The sequence below is a fragment of the Haematobia irritans genome, chromosome 3 (genome assembly GCF_050003625.1).
Source record: "Haematobia irritans isolate KBUSLIRL chromosome 3, ASM5000362v1, whole genome shotgun sequence".
Taxonomy (NCBI): domain Eukaryota; kingdom Metazoa; phylum Arthropoda; class Insecta; order Diptera; family Muscidae; genus Haematobia; species Haematobia irritans.
The window spans coordinates 110,527,943-110,544,264 of NC_134399.1; positions in this window are offsets into that span (position 1 = coordinate 110,527,943).

The following is a 16,322-nucleotide window of genomic DNA, read 5'->3' on the forward strand; positions in this document are numbered from 1 at the left end:
TTTTCGATATGTTAGGCTAAGTGTGTGTTTGTTTTTCTCTTTCATTTTAGAATATATTTAATTTAGAAGTAGAATGTAAATGTCTCGTTTTTTTTTGTATATAAGCAAATTTGGTTTTTATTTTGTCAATTTCCAAAATGAAAAAATTAGATTTTGTTTAAAATTGTAGAAAATTTTGAGAGATAGAGTTTGAATTTTTTTATGTTTTTTAGATATATAATTTTAGCAAAAAATTGACTTTAAGGTCACAAAAAAAAATATTTTTTATTAGAGAGTTTTAAATAATAAATTTTTTGTAAGCAAAGGCATTTTAGTTGGGTATTATTTTTTCATAAAGACAACACTTGTGTTTCTTTTTTTATCAAACAACTCAGATAACCTATATTTACCCGTATATACTCAGTAGACAGCTAGAGCTAATGGTCAATAGTCTAAATTATTATTCATTCAAGAAGTTTAATTAGAAGAAATACAATTTTTTTTATTTTGAAACCAATAAAAAACTAATGAAAAATGCACAGAATATAAAGCAGCATAGTTTAAAGTATTTTTCTAATTTTAGTCTTTTGATTTTTTTAATACACTTCTGAGAATGATAGGATCACAAAGTCTGTAAAAAAAATCTAGTTTTTATTCCAAAATTTTATTGTTATAAATTGAACCGGTTTCAAATATTTTGTCTTTAACATAATGATTTTGATATACACTGAAAAAATATTAACGTGATATTAAAGATTACACAACCTCAATTTTAGGATGCGCAATTTACACACTATTAAGGACAAATTTCTTTAAAATAATGAAATTTTAATTAAAAGAAAGTTTGTAATTTTTCATTAAAATTAGGACACACTCCCTTCGTTAAAGTTGCATGTCTTTAAACTAAGGCAACTTTTCCTTAAAGAAAAGAAACACATTTTTGATTTAAAGAAATCGTCCTTAAATTAACTGAAATATTGAATCTTTAGATTTAAGATAAAACCGCTTCAAATATAGGCTAAGATTTATTTTGAGGATTTAGCATCTTTGATTTAAAGTTTTTTTTGGAATTAAGAAAATTTTTTACGTCGAATTATCCGCCATAATTTGGATTTTTAAACTGGCATTACTGGAAAACAGAATGAAAATTCGATAAATGAGATCTGTATCCTAATTTTAATTTTTTAGATCCTAGATTTAAAGCCAAATAGATCGCAAAAAAATTTCCTTATTTTAAAGAACCCGCATATTTGGCTCGGAATCAATACCAAAAACCCTAAAGGAAGGTCAAAATCTTCCAAGTAAACTTTTTTTGAGTGTACATTCTAAGCCAAAGAAATGAAGAATTGAAGTAAGAATACCCTTAAGAAACAATTCTCTTTGAAAACTAGGAAACAAACATGCTTTCTTCACGTGCTACCAAAGTCCTTTAAAAACGCGTTAACGACAACTTAAATTTCCACATACAGCCTTGACTTCCACAAAATTTTGACAAAATTTTCTATAAAAATAAACTTTCGATAAAAGTTTCCATAGAAATAAAATTTTCTATAGAGATAAAATTTGGCAAAAATTTCTATAGAAACAACATTTTGACAAAATAGTAGTAATAAGATTTTGACAGAATATTCAATAGAAATACAATTTAGAAAAAATTTCCTATAGCAATAAAATTTTAAGAAAATTTTCCATAAAAATAAAATTTTGAAAAAAATTTCTATAGAAAGAATATACCAAAGTCTATTTGGTATAGAAATAGAATTTTCTATAGAAATAAATTTTTCACAAAATTTTCAACAGAAATAAAATTTTGACAAAATTTCTGTAGAAAAAAAAAAATAGATCGAATCTTAAGGATAAGTGATGCAGAATTCCACAAGGAGAATGAAATAAAGATAAGACAAATATTGACCACAAACGATTTTCCAAATAGAATAATAAGCAGACTAATAAATCGCGTTAAAAATAAAACACTTGACGAAAACATTAAAACTAAGACTATTGAAGAGCCGGACCATTATAAGGATAAGTCATACAAACCCATGACTTACGTTGAAGGATTCTCAGAGCGTTTTTTCAAATCGGACGTATATAACAAGGACAAGATTCAAATTGCTTCACGCACATCGAGAACAGTAAAGGAATTATTCAGCAACACAAAGTCAAAAATAAAGAATGAGGACAGGAGTAACATAGTGTACAAAATTAAATGTAATGGAGACAAGTCCAACATATGCCCAATGGCATATGTTGGCACTACAATGACCAAACTTAAGACAAGACTTTCGTCGCATAAATCAGACCTTAAAGCTGTAGACAAATCAGTAGAGCAAAAAACAGCACTTGCAGCTCACTGTGCAACAACAGGACACAAGCCCAACTTCACAGACGTCGAGATACTTGCTCAAGAGAATAATCATAGGCGTAGATACACTCTTGAGATGCTTAATATAATAGATCTCTCTCCTGACAAGAGAATGAATTTCAAAAAAGACACGGAAGAATGCGCGAGAATGTATCGACACATCATAAACAAGCATCGACACAAACGAAGCTTAGTGTACGGTGGCTTGCAGAACGAACAGCATCACACGAACTCACGTTAGTTATTTTCAATATATTATATCTAAAATAATATTGTGATTTGTGAACATTAAAAGTAATTTAATTTTTGTAATTTATGTAGATACAAAATCCCAGAAGATGGTTAGTGGCACTAACCGAAATATTGGAAATAAATATTAAAACAAATCAATAATCGATTGTTTCTATGACCTCAAGCCGAACAAAATTAATAATCAGAATAAACATAAAATAGGTCAACAACACTCAAAAATATTTTTAAAAAATAAAATTTTGACAAAATTTCTCTAGAAATAAAAATTTGACAAAATTTCTATAGAAATAAAATTTTGACAAAATTTCTATAGAAATAAAATTATGAGAAAATTTGCAATAGAAGTAAAATATTGACAAAAATTTGCTGTGGAAATAAAATGTTGACAAAATTTTCGATGGAAATAAAATTTTGACAAAACTTTCTATAGAAAAAAAATTTGGCAAAATATTCTATAGAAATAATATATTGGCAAAAATTTTCTACAGAAATAAAATGTTCGCAAAGATTTTCTATATAAAAAATTTTGATAAAATTTTCTATAGAAATAAAATGTTGCCAAAATTTTTTATATAATTAAAATGTTGACAAAATGTTCCATAGAAATAAATTTTTGACAAAATTTTCTATTGAAATAAAATTTTGACAAAATTTTCTACAGAAAAACATTTTGGCAAAAATTTTTATTGAAAGAAAAATTCGGCAAAATTTTCTATAGAAATAACATTTTAGCAAAATTTTCTTTAGAAATAAAATTTTGGCAAAAATTTCTATAGAAATAAAATGTTGACAAAATTTCTATAGAAATAAAATAATGAGACAATTTGCAAAAGAAATAAAATATTGACAAAATTTTCTACAGAAAAACATTTTGGCAACATTTTTTATAGAAATAAAAATTCGGCACAATTTTCTATAGAAATAAAATTTTAGCAAAATTTTCTTTAGAAATCAAATTTTGGAAAATTTTCTATAGAAATAAAATGTTGGCAAAATTTCTATAGAAATAAAATTATGAGAAAATTTGCAAACGAAATAAAATATTGAGAAAATTTGCTATAGAAATAAAATTTTGACAAAATTTTCTATAGAAAAAAAATTTGACAAAGTTTTGCAAAATTTTCTACAGAAATAAAATTTTGGGAAAAATTTTCTATATAGAAACAATCTGGTAAAATTTTCTATAGAAATTAAATGTAGGTAAAATTTTTCTATAGAAATAAAATTTTGGCACAATTTTCTTAGAAATAAAATTTTGGCAAAATTTTCTATAGAAATAATATTTTGGTAATATATATAGTAATAAAATTTGGACATTATTTTCTATAGAAATAAACTGTCGACAAAATTATCTATAGAAATAAAATTTTGACAAAATTTTCGATAGAAATAAAATTATGAGAAAACTTGCAATAGAAATAAAGTATAGAGAAAATTTGCTATAGAAATAAAGTTTTGGCAAAAATTTTCTATTAAAAAAAAAATGTTGGTAAAATTTTCTATAGAAATAAAATTTTGGCAAAAATTTTCTATTAAAAAAAAATGTTGGTAAAATTTTCTATAGAAATAAAATTTTGGCAAAAATTTTCTATAGAAATAAAATGTTGGCAAATTTTTCTATAGAAATAAAATGTTGGCAAAATTTTCTATAGAAAAACATTTTGGCAAAATTTTGTATAGAAATATAAATTTGGCAAAATTTTCTATAGAAACAAAATTTTAGCAAAATTTTCTAACGAAATAAAATTTTGCAAAATTTTCGTTAGAAATAAAATTTTGGCAAAAATCTCTATAAAAATAAAATTTTGACAAAATTTCTATAGAAATAAAATTATGAGAAAACTTGCAATAGAAATAAAATGTTGAGAAAAATTCTGGTAAAATTTTCTATTGAAATAAAATGTTGGCAAAAATTTTCTATAGAAATTAAATTTTGACAAAATTTTCTACAGAAATAAAATGTTGGCAAAAATTTTCTATATAGAAAAAATCTGGTAAAATTTTCTATAGAAATTAAAAATGTTCTATAGAAATAAAATTTTGGCAAAATTTTCAATAGAAAAACAAAATTTTCTATAGAAATAAAATTTTGGCAAAATTTCTATAGAAATAAAATTTTGGCAAAATTTTCTATAGAAATAAAATTTTGACAAAATTTTCGATAGAAATGAAATTTTGGTAAAAATTTTCTATATAAAAAATGTTAAAATTTTCTATAGAAATAAAATTTTGGCAAAAATTTTCTATAGAAATAGAATGTTGGCAAAATTTTCTATAGAAAAACATTTTGTCAAAATTTTTTATAGAAATATAAATTTGGCAAAATTTTCTATAGAAACAAAATTTTAGCAAAATTTTCTAACGAAATAAAATTTTGCAAAATTTTCTTTAGAAATAAAAATTTGGCAAAATTTTCTATAAAAATAAAATTTTGACAAAATTTCTATAGAAATAAAATTATAAGAAAATTTGCAATAGAAATAAAATTTTGACAAAATTTTCTATAGGAAAAAACTTTTGGCAATATTTTTTATAGAAATAAAATTTTGACAAAATTTTCTATAGGAAAAAATGTTTGGCAATATTTTCTATAGAAATAAAATTTTGGCAAAATTTTATTTTCTATAGAAATAAAATTTTGGCAAAATTTTCGATAGAAATAAAATTTTGGGAAAAATTTGCTATATAAAAAAATTCTGGCAAAATTTTCTATAGAAATAAAATTTTAGCAAAATTTTCTATAGAATTAAAATTTTAGCAAAATTTTCTATAGAATATATAGAAAATTTTGCTAAATTTTAAAAATAAAATTTTGGCAAAATTTTATTTTTTATAGAAATAAAATTTTGGCAAAATTTTCGATAGAAATAAAATTTTGGGAAAAATTTTCTATATAAAAAAATTCTGGTAAAATTTTCTACTGAAATAAAAAATTTTCTATAGAAATAAAAATTTTGGCAAAATTTTCTATGGAAATAAAATTTTGCAAAATTTTCTATAGAAAAACATTTTGGCAAAATTTTCTATAGAAATAAAATTTTAGCAAAATTTTCTATAGAATTAAAATTTTAGCAAAATTTTCTATAGAATTAAAATTTTAGCAAAAGTTCCTAATGAAAGAAAATTTTGCAAAATTTTCTTTAGAAATAAAAATTTTGGTAATATATTCCATAGAAATAAAATTTTGACAAAATTTTCTATATAAATAAAATTTAGACAAAATTTTCGATAGGAATAAATTTTCACAAATTTTTCTATAGAAATAAAATTTTCACACAATTTTCTATAGGAATAAAATTTTAACAAAATTTTCTATAGGAATAACATTTTGACAAAATTTTCTTTGAAATAAAATTTTGACCAAATTTTCTGTAAGAATAAAGTTTAGACAAAATTTTGCTTTGAAATAAAATTGTGACAACATTTTCTATAGGAATAAAGTTTTGACAAAATTTTTCTTTGAAATAAAATGTTCACAAAATTTTCTATAGAAATAAAATCTTTGAAAACTCGTAAAAATTAATCAAATTTTCGTAGAGCATAATTCATATGTATCGAACGATAAATCATAAATGCAAATTTTTGCAAATTTTATGCAATGGCTTTAAATTTAAATATTTCCCATATTTTTATACCCTGTGCCGCACTGTAGAATAGGGTATTATAAGTTAGTGCAAACATATATTTGCAACACTTAGAATGTGACGAGATAGACACATGGTATCTTTGTCCGTCTGTCTGTGAAAACATTTTTGCAACCAAAAACCAGTTTTAGTCCACACGACTTCAAATTTGGCACAAGTTTCTGTTTTGAGTCGGAATTTCTATCTCTTTGATTTTGGAAGAAATCGGTTCATATTTAGATATAGCTCCCATATATATCTTTCGCCCGATATGGGCTTATATGGCCCCAGAAGCCAGAGTTTTATCCTGATTTGCTTGAAATTTTCCACAAAGAGTACAATTATTAATATCGTTAAGTGTGCTAAATTTGATGGAAATCGGTTCATATTTAGATATAACTCCCATATATATCGTTCGCCCGATATGGACTTATATGGACCCAGAAGCCAGAGTTTTACCCTAATTTGCTTAAAATTTTGCACAATGACAACAATTAGTACTATAGTCTAGTGTGCTAAATTTGATTGAAATCGGTTCAGATTTAGATATAGCTCTCATATATATTTCTTTCACCCGATTTACACTTATATGACCACAGAAGCCAAGTTTTACTTTGATTCACGTGAAATTTTGCACAGGAATTTTGCACAGATTTAGGTATAGCTTCCATATATATATTGCTTCAAAATTGGTTCAGATTTAAATGTTCCCCATATTTTTTACTAACATCGTGTTCCACCCCAGGGCATTAGCTGACTTAAATTTTAAGTCTATAGATTTTCCCGAAATCTAAAAAATTTTGCCCCGATCGGGACAACCATCCACGCAACTATGAGCGAAAAATAAGAAACCCATAATTTCAGATATATTTGCGAATTTATTTAAAAAAAACTCATTAAGCATGAATTCATAAAATGTGCAGGTAATGTGATACGCCATAATGTAGACATTTTTGTAAAAAAAGAAATGCAACATATATATCGCAATAGTATACATTTTATCCTCGTCAGTTATTTACATACGAAAATTAATACAGTAGGTAACGAATATAAGCATATATATAAGAAAATTATACATATAAGAAAGTCATTAAATAATAATTCCCCATAAGAAAAAAAACGCATATAAGAAAAAAAAATTGTGTATTTTACTGAGTTTCTTATATTCGCTCTTCACTGTAAATTGAAAATATACCTTCACATAAAACGAAATGATTAAGAACCACAAAAAAAAAACATTCGAGCACATAAATGTAATGTGATAAAGTAAATGTGATTTTTTTCCTCCATTTATAGCCAATTTCTCATATCCGAAACGAATGCTTTCGTTCGACTGGGATTCCCAAAACAGCTAAATTTCCCAGCAAAAAAAAAAATTGGAAGTTCTTAAAAGCACTTCCAAAAATGTCCTCCCAAAGATGTTCTTTATTTTAACTGCACAGGAAGTTCATTTGAGTCAATTTTTTATAACTCGCTTTTTCATATTTTTAATGGGAAATTTCAAATTTTATTGTTTCAAATGGTTTAAAAACAGATTAAAAATTTATAAAAATGTGCACATAATAGAAAATAGAAAATAATTAATCAAGCTTGAGATCGTTTTTTGTATGTGCACATTATTTAAAATTTGCCGAAAACAATGCGAAATCCCTTCTAGAAAAATTGCGAATTTTTGAAAAATTTATAAAAATTATTTATTCGTCAAAATATCACAAAATTTCTTTATTCACATCCAAATCACTGGATTCGCATCACACCTTCAGAAGTGATGCAAATTCCGTGCAACGGCTGTTGAAATGGTTGACATCCGTCCTATGACAAGCCCATGTTAAAATCATCGCTTCTGCGCCAATTTTGCACCACTTCCGGATCCAAAAAGAACATTTTCACTACTTATTTGGCGGCGCTTTTTTGCTGGGTTATAAAAGAAAATCAGCTGTGTTTGGCATTTCAATCGAACGAAAGCGTTCGTTTCGGATATGAGAAATTGACTGTTAATCTCGCTCTCTCTCTCTCTCTGATGTTTCTAAACATATATATGTTTCTACAAAATTGCTAAATGAACAATATATTTAAGAAAATGTAATGGGCCAAACATAATATATTTTAGCATATTAACATATATGTACCAAACCTGTTATACTAGTTTATGAATATTATATGCTTGCACTTGAAAATAATGTGTTAAAAATCTTAGTTCCAAACATATAATTTTTATACCAAAACATATGAAAAACCATTTACTCGTCACGGTATTCCGTCTCGGACAAGAGACAAGTTAGAGTACACATCAAGCAAATGTAAGTCAGGTGAAATAAGGTGGGACATCATGGCTCTTTCTTTGAACCAAATCCCAGTTAAACGTTGACGAAGTCAAATCATTCGAAGATCGATCTACATGGTGACTATGCCATTCAATATTAAAATACTCGTTTGCATCTAATTGATTACATTTCGTATTTGTTTTTTATTTCTCTTTTAATATTTTACTCAAAATAAATAATGAAGAATTAATACAATGGTTTGCTTACTCTAGAACGTTTTTATTATATTTTTTATTTTACTTCGATTTTTTTCCAAAAATAAATATCATAGAAACCGATTTTAAAACGTTCACAAAATGGGATATACAAAATTGGAAGATAGATTTGGTAAAAGAAAAACAAACAAATATATCATCTAATAATAACAAATTAATGCCTTCATAGCAAAGACAATGTGATCCTTTCATAGTGCATTAACAAACTCATATACATACATATTTATTATAATTGGATCGTGCCCTAAGAAATGCATAGCTGTAATTAAGGTGGTACATAAATTTATTTACTTAGATATAAATTGTACATAATCATTATAAGAATAGTTTATGTTTTAATGTTTAATATAATTTAATAAACCTATATTGTCTAAGGTACCATGACGTAAGCAGCAATTCATAAAAAAAACAAAATATTTACCTAAGGGATCGTTTAGACGTAATGATTTGTTATATAAATTTTGATGGATTAAAATATAGAGAAATAGCCATTCTGATTCAAAATGTTATTGTTATAAGATGTTTGTCAACTAAATCTTATTATAAATTCGTTTGTGGAAGATTTTTTTGTTTGTGATTTTACGGAAAATTTAATAATCGATAACTATTTTCATTTTCGATGCCTGGAGAAGCGGTCAATGCTTTCAGAATGGAAGTTTTGCAGATACCTCAACCAGAGAGGCAAAAGTGCTTCGATAATTGGTGCAGACGCATACAAAATTGTATAGATCTTAAAGGGGAATATTGTGAACAACAATGAAGCGATTTTCATTGATTAATAGTAGTTTTTGTTCTCTAATTATTTCACTAATTATTTCAAAACTTCATTACTATAGAACATTTTGTCAAAATTTCATTACAATAGAACATTTTGTCAACATTTTATTTCTATAGAAAATTTTGTCAAAATATTATTTCTATAGAAAATTTTGTAAAAATTTTATTTCTATAGAAAATTTTGTAAAAATTTTATTTCTATAGAAAATTTTGTCAAAATTTTATTTCTATAGAAAACTTTGTCAAAATATTATTTCTATAGAAAATTTTGTAAAAATTTTATTTCTATAGAAAATTTTGTCAAAATTTTATTTCTATAGAAAATATTGTCAAAATTTTATTTCTATAGCAAAATTTGTCAAAATTTTATTTCTATAGAAAATTTTGTCAAAATTTATTTCTATAGAAAATTTTATCAAAATTTTATTTCTGTAGAAAATTTTGTCAAAATTTTATTTCTATAGAAAATTTTGTCAAAATTTTATTTCTATAGAAAATTTTCTCAATATTTTATTTCTGTAGAAAATTTTGTAAAAATTTTATTTTTTTACAAAATTTTGTCAAACTTTTATTTCCACAGAAAATTTTGTCAAAATTTCATTACTATAGAAAATTTTGTAAAAATTTTATTTCTATAGAAAATTTTCTCATATTCTTATTTCTATAGAAAATTTTCTCATATTCTTATTTCTATAGAAAATTTTGTCAAAATTTTATGTCTGTAGAAAATTTTGTCAAAATTTTATTTCTATAGAAAATTTTGTCAAAATTTCATTACTATAGAAAATTTTGTCAACATTTTATTTCTATAGAAAATTTTGTCAAAATATTATTTCTATAGAAAATTTTGTAAAAATTTTATTTCTATAGAAAATTTTGTAAAAATTTTATTTCTATAGAAAATTTTGTCAAAATTTTATTTCTATACAAAACTTTGTCAAAATATTATTTCTATAGAAAATTTTGTAAAAATTTTATTTCTATAGAAAATTTTGTCAAAATTTTATTTCTATAGAAAATATTGTCAAAATTTTATTTCTATAGCAAAATTTGTCAAAATTTTATTTCTATAGAAAATTTTGTCAAAATTTATTTCTATAGAAAATTTTATCAAAATTTTATTTCTGTAGAAAATTTTGTCAAAATTTTATTTCTATAGAAAATTTTCTCAATATTTTATTTCTGTAGAAAATTTTGTAAAAATTTTATTTTTTTACAAAATTTTGTCAAACTTTTATTTCTACAGAAAATTTTATCAAAATTTCATTACTATAGAAAATTTTGTAAAAATTTTATTTCTATAGAAAATTTTCTCATATTCTTATTTCTATAGAAAATTTTCTCATATTCTTATTTCTATAGAAAATTTTGTCAAAATTTTATGTCTGTAGAAAATTTTGTCAAAATTTTATTTCTATAGAAAATTTTGTCAAAATTTTATTACTATAGAAAATTTTATCAATATTTTATTTCTACAGAAAATTTTGTAAAAATTTTATTTCTAAAGAAAATTTTGTCAAAATTTTATTTCTATAGAAAATTTTCTCAAAATTTTATTTCTATAGAAAATTTTCTCAAAATTTTATTTCTGTAGAAAAGTTTGTAAAAATTTTGTTTCTATAGAAAATTTTGTCAAAATTTTATTTCTGTAGAAAATTTTCTCATATTCTTATTTCCATAGAAAATTTCCTCATATTCTTATTTCTATAGAAAATTTTGTCAACATTTTATTTCTGTAGAAAATTTTGTCACAATTTTATTTCTGCAGAAAATTTTTTCAAAATTTTATTTCAGTAGAAATTTTTTTCAAAATTTAATTTCAATAGAATTTTTTTTTTCAAAATCTTATTTCTATACAAAATCTTGTCAAAATTTTATATCTATAGAAAATTTAGTCAAAATTTTATTTCTGTAGAAAATTTTGTCAAAATTTCATTTCTATAGAAAAATTTTTCAAAATTTTATTACTATAGAAAATTTTATCAAAATTTTATTTCTATAGAAAATTTTTAAAAAATTTTATTTTTTTACAAAATTTTGTCAAAATTTTATTTATATAGAAAATTTTGTCAAAATTTCATTACTATAGAAAATTCTCAAAATTTTATTTCTATAGAAAATTTTGTCACAATTGTATATCTATAGAAAATTTTGTCAAAATTTTACTTCAGTATTACTATAGAAAATTTTATCAATATTTTATTTCTAAAGAAAATTTTGTAAAAATTTTATTTTTTTACAAAATTTTGTCAAAATTGTATTTCTATAGAAAATCTTGTCAAAATTTCATTACTATAGAAAACTTTGTAAAAATTTTATTTCTGTTATTTTGTCAACATTTTATTTCTATAGAAAATTTTGTCAAAAATTTATAGAAAATTTTGTCAAAATTTTATTTCTATAGAAAATTTTGTCAAAATTTTATTTCTATAGAAAATTTTGTCAAAATTTTGTATCTATAGAAAATTCTGTAAAAATTTTATTTCTATAGAAAATTTTGTCACAATTTTATTACTGTAGAAAATTTTGTCAAAATTTTATTTCTACATAAAATTTTGTCAAAATTTTATTTCTATAGAAAATTTTGTCACAGTTTTATTTCTGTAGAAAATTTTTTTGAAATTTTATTTCTATAGAAAATTTTGTCAAAATTTTATTTCTAAAGAAAATATTGTAAAAGTTTCATTACTATAGACAATTTTGTAATTTTTTTTTTTTCTATAGAAAATTTTGTCACAATTTTACTTCTGTAGAAAATTTTTCCAGGCTTCTGGAAAATAGCCGTTGCGAACGCAATTTTCCAGTAAAGCCTCCAAGTATTCAGGAATAACATACCAAATGCTTTTACACATTTGTCCTGTTAGTCAAAATTTTTTTTCTATAGAAAAATTTGTCAAATTTTTTTTCTGTAGAAAATTTTGTCAAAATTTTATTTTTTAAAAAAATTTTTGTCACAATTTTATTTCTGTAGAAATTTTTTGTGAAAATTTTATTTCTATAGAAAATTTTGTGAAAATTTTATTTCTATAGAAAATTTTGTAAAAGTTTCATTACAATAGAAAATTTTGTCACAATTTTATTTCTATAGAATTTTTTTTTTAATTTTTTATTTCTATAGAAAATTTTGTTAAAATTTTATTTCTATAGAAAATTTTGTCAACATTTTATTTCTATAGAAAATTTTGTTAAAATTTTATTTTTTTACAAATTTTTGTCAAAATTTTATTTCTATAGAAAATTTTCTCAAAATTTTATTTCTATGGAAAATTTTGTTACAATTTTATTTCTGTAGAAAATTTTGTTAAAATTTTATTTCTATAGAAAATTTTGTCAAAATCTTTTATCTATAGAAATTTTGTCAAAATTTTATATCTATAGAAAATTTTATGAAAATTTTATTTCTATAAAAAATTTTGTCAACATTTTATTTGTATAGAAAATTTTCTCAAAATTTTATTTCTATAGAAAATTTTCTCAAAATTTTATTTCTATAGAAAATTTTCTCAAAATTTTATTTCTATAGAAAATTTTGTCAACATTTTATTTCTATAGAAAATTTTGTCAAAATTTTATTTCTATAGAAAATTTTGTCTATAGAAAATTTCTTATTAATATTTTTTATATGGCCATAATATAAAAATTGTCCAACAAATCATATACGTCTAAACGTCCCATAAACATAGAGTATGAAAACAACATTTTCAGTACTATGTGTAGAGGGGAGGGGATTTGAGAAATATAACTGGATTTGGCTTTGAAAATCTACAATTGTCTAAGATAATTTAATTTAATACTGTAATTAGAACTGCATTTGTTTTTTCTTCATTTAATGTTGTTCTCATTATTTATAAGTGAAAGGAACTTGTTTGTCATCATTTTATTTCTGTAGAAAATTTTTTCAAAATTTTATTTCAATAGAAATTTTTTTCAAAATTTTAATTCTATAGAAAATTTTCTCAAAATTTTATATCTATAGAAAATTTTCTCAAAATTTTATTTCTATAGAAAATTTTGTCACAATTTTATTTCTGTAGAAAATTTTTTTAAAATTTTATTTCTATAGAAAATTTTGTAAAAATTTTATTTCTAAAGAAAATATTGTAAAAGTTTCATTACTATAGACAATTTTGTAATTTTTTTTCTATAGAAAATTTTGTCACAATTTTATTTCTGTAGAAAATTTTTCCAGGCTTCTGGAAAATAGCTGTTGCGAACGCAATTTTCCATTAAAGCCTCCAAGTATTCAGGAATAACATACCAAATGCTTTTACACATTTGTCCTGTTAGTCCATCATAACCTGGTGAATTTTTGGGTTTCACTAACCTCATGCTTTGATCGATTTCATCATAGTTCCAGTTCGGAGCTTCCAGTGAATCCTCAATAGGATCAATTTCTATCTCAGATCTAGGAAAGAATCCATCCATCAAAACCCCTATACAATTCGTCCAAGAAGTTAAATCAGCGCCGTTGACTTTCAACGCCGCTACTTCAGTCTTCTTGCCGCGTTCCCTACACATCCTATAAAGACTACTCCAGGGATCGTTTCTATTTGTACAAATCTCTCCAGTCTTCTTCCTTAACACGCAAAATCATTTCCCTATACTTATCCAACGATTGACGATATGTACTCCTGACTTGAGGTAAATTAGGAGAATCAGTTCGTTTCGCCCTTTGGAATCGCTTCCCAAGACGTCGAACTTCTCTCTTTTTCACACTCAATTCATGAGTCCACCACTTTTATTTCAATAGAAATTTTTTTTCAACATTTTATTTTAATAGAATTTTTTTTTTCAAAATTTTATTTCTATAGAAAATCTTGTCAAAATTTTATATCTATAGAAAATTTTGTCAAAATTTTACTTCTGTATTACTATAGAAAAATTTATCAATATTTTATTTCTACAGAAAATTTTGTAAAAATTTTATTTTTTTACAAAATTTTGTCAAAATTGTATTTCTATAGAAAATTTTGTCAAAATTTCATTACTATAGAACATTTTGTAAAAATTTTATTTCTATTATTTTGTCAACATTTTATTTCTATAGAAAATTTTGTCAAAAATTTATTTCTATAGAAAATTTTGTCAAAATTTTAGTTCTATAGAAAATTCTGTACAAATTTTATTTCTATAGAAAATTGTGTCACAATTTTATTACTGTAGAAAATGTTGTCAAAATTTTATTTCTATCGAAAATTTTGTCAAAATATTATTTCTATAGAAAATTTTGTCAAATTTTTTTTTCTGTAGAAAATTTTGTCAAAATTTTATTTTTTAAAAAATGTTTGTCAAAATTTTATTTCTATAGAAAATTTTGTCACAATTTTACTTCGGTAGAAAATTTTTTTTAAATTTTATTTCTATAGAAAATTTTGTGAAAATTTTATTGCTATAGAAAATTTTGTAAAAGTTTCATTACAATAGAAAATTTTGTCACAATTTTATTTCTATAGAAAATTTTTTTTAATTTTTTATTTCTACAGAAAATTTTGTTAAAATTTTATTTCTATAGAAAATTTTGTCAAAATTTTATTTCTATAGAAAATTTTGTTAAAATTTTAATTCTATAGAAAATTTTGTTAAAATTTTATTTCTGTAGAAAATTTTATCAAAATTTTATTTCTATAGAAAATTTCGTCAAAATTTTATTTCTATAGAAAATTTTGTCAAAATTTTATTTCTATAGAAAATTTTGTCAAAATTTTATTTCTATAGAAAATTTTATCAAAATTTTATTTCTATAGAAAATTTGGTCAAAATTTTATTACTATAGAAAATTTTGTCAAAATTTCATTTCTATAGACAATTTTGTAAAAATTTTATTTCTATTGAAAATTTTGTCAATATTTTTTTCTATAATTTTTTTTTTAAATTTTATTTCTATAGAAAATTTTGTGAAAATTTTATTGCTATAGAAAATTTTGTAAAAGTTTCATTACAATAGAAAATTTTGTCACAATTTTATTTCTATAGAAAATTTTTTTAATTTTTTATTTCTACAGAAAATTTTGTTAAAATTTTATTTCTATAGAAAATTTTGTCAAAATTTTATTTCTATAGAAAATTTTGTTAAAATTTTAATTCTATAGAAAATTTTGTTAAAATTTTATTTCTATAGAAAATTTTGTTAAAATTTTAATTCTATAGAAAATTTTGTTAAAATTTTATTTCTGTAGAAAATTTTATCAAAATTTTATTTCTATAGAAAATTTCGTCAAAATTTTATTTCTATAGAAAATTTTATGAAAATTTTATTTCTATAGAAAATTTTGTCAAAATTTTATTTCTATAGAAAATTTTGTCAAAATTTGATTTCTATAGAAAATTTTATCAAAATTTTATTTCTATAGACAATTTTGTAAAAATTTTATTTCTATTGAAAATTTTGTCAATATTTTTTTCTATAAAAATTTCAAAATTTTATTTCTATAGAAAATTTTGTCAAGATGTCTTATTAATATTTTTTATATGGCCATAATATAAAAATTTCGATTAATTTTCCCAACAAATCATATAAGTCTAAACGTCCCATAAACATAGAGTATGAAAACAAAATTTTCAGTACTGGGTGTAAGGGGAGGGGATTTGAGAAATATAACTGGATTTGGCTTTGAAAATCTACAATTGTCTAAGATAATTTAATTTAATACTGTAATTAGAACTGCATTCGTTTTTTCTTCATTTACTGTTGTTCTCATTATTTATAAGTGAAAGGAACTTGTTAGTCATCAATTGAGGAGGACTTTTCTCAATACAAAATAAAAACTAATAAAGACTTTAGTACATT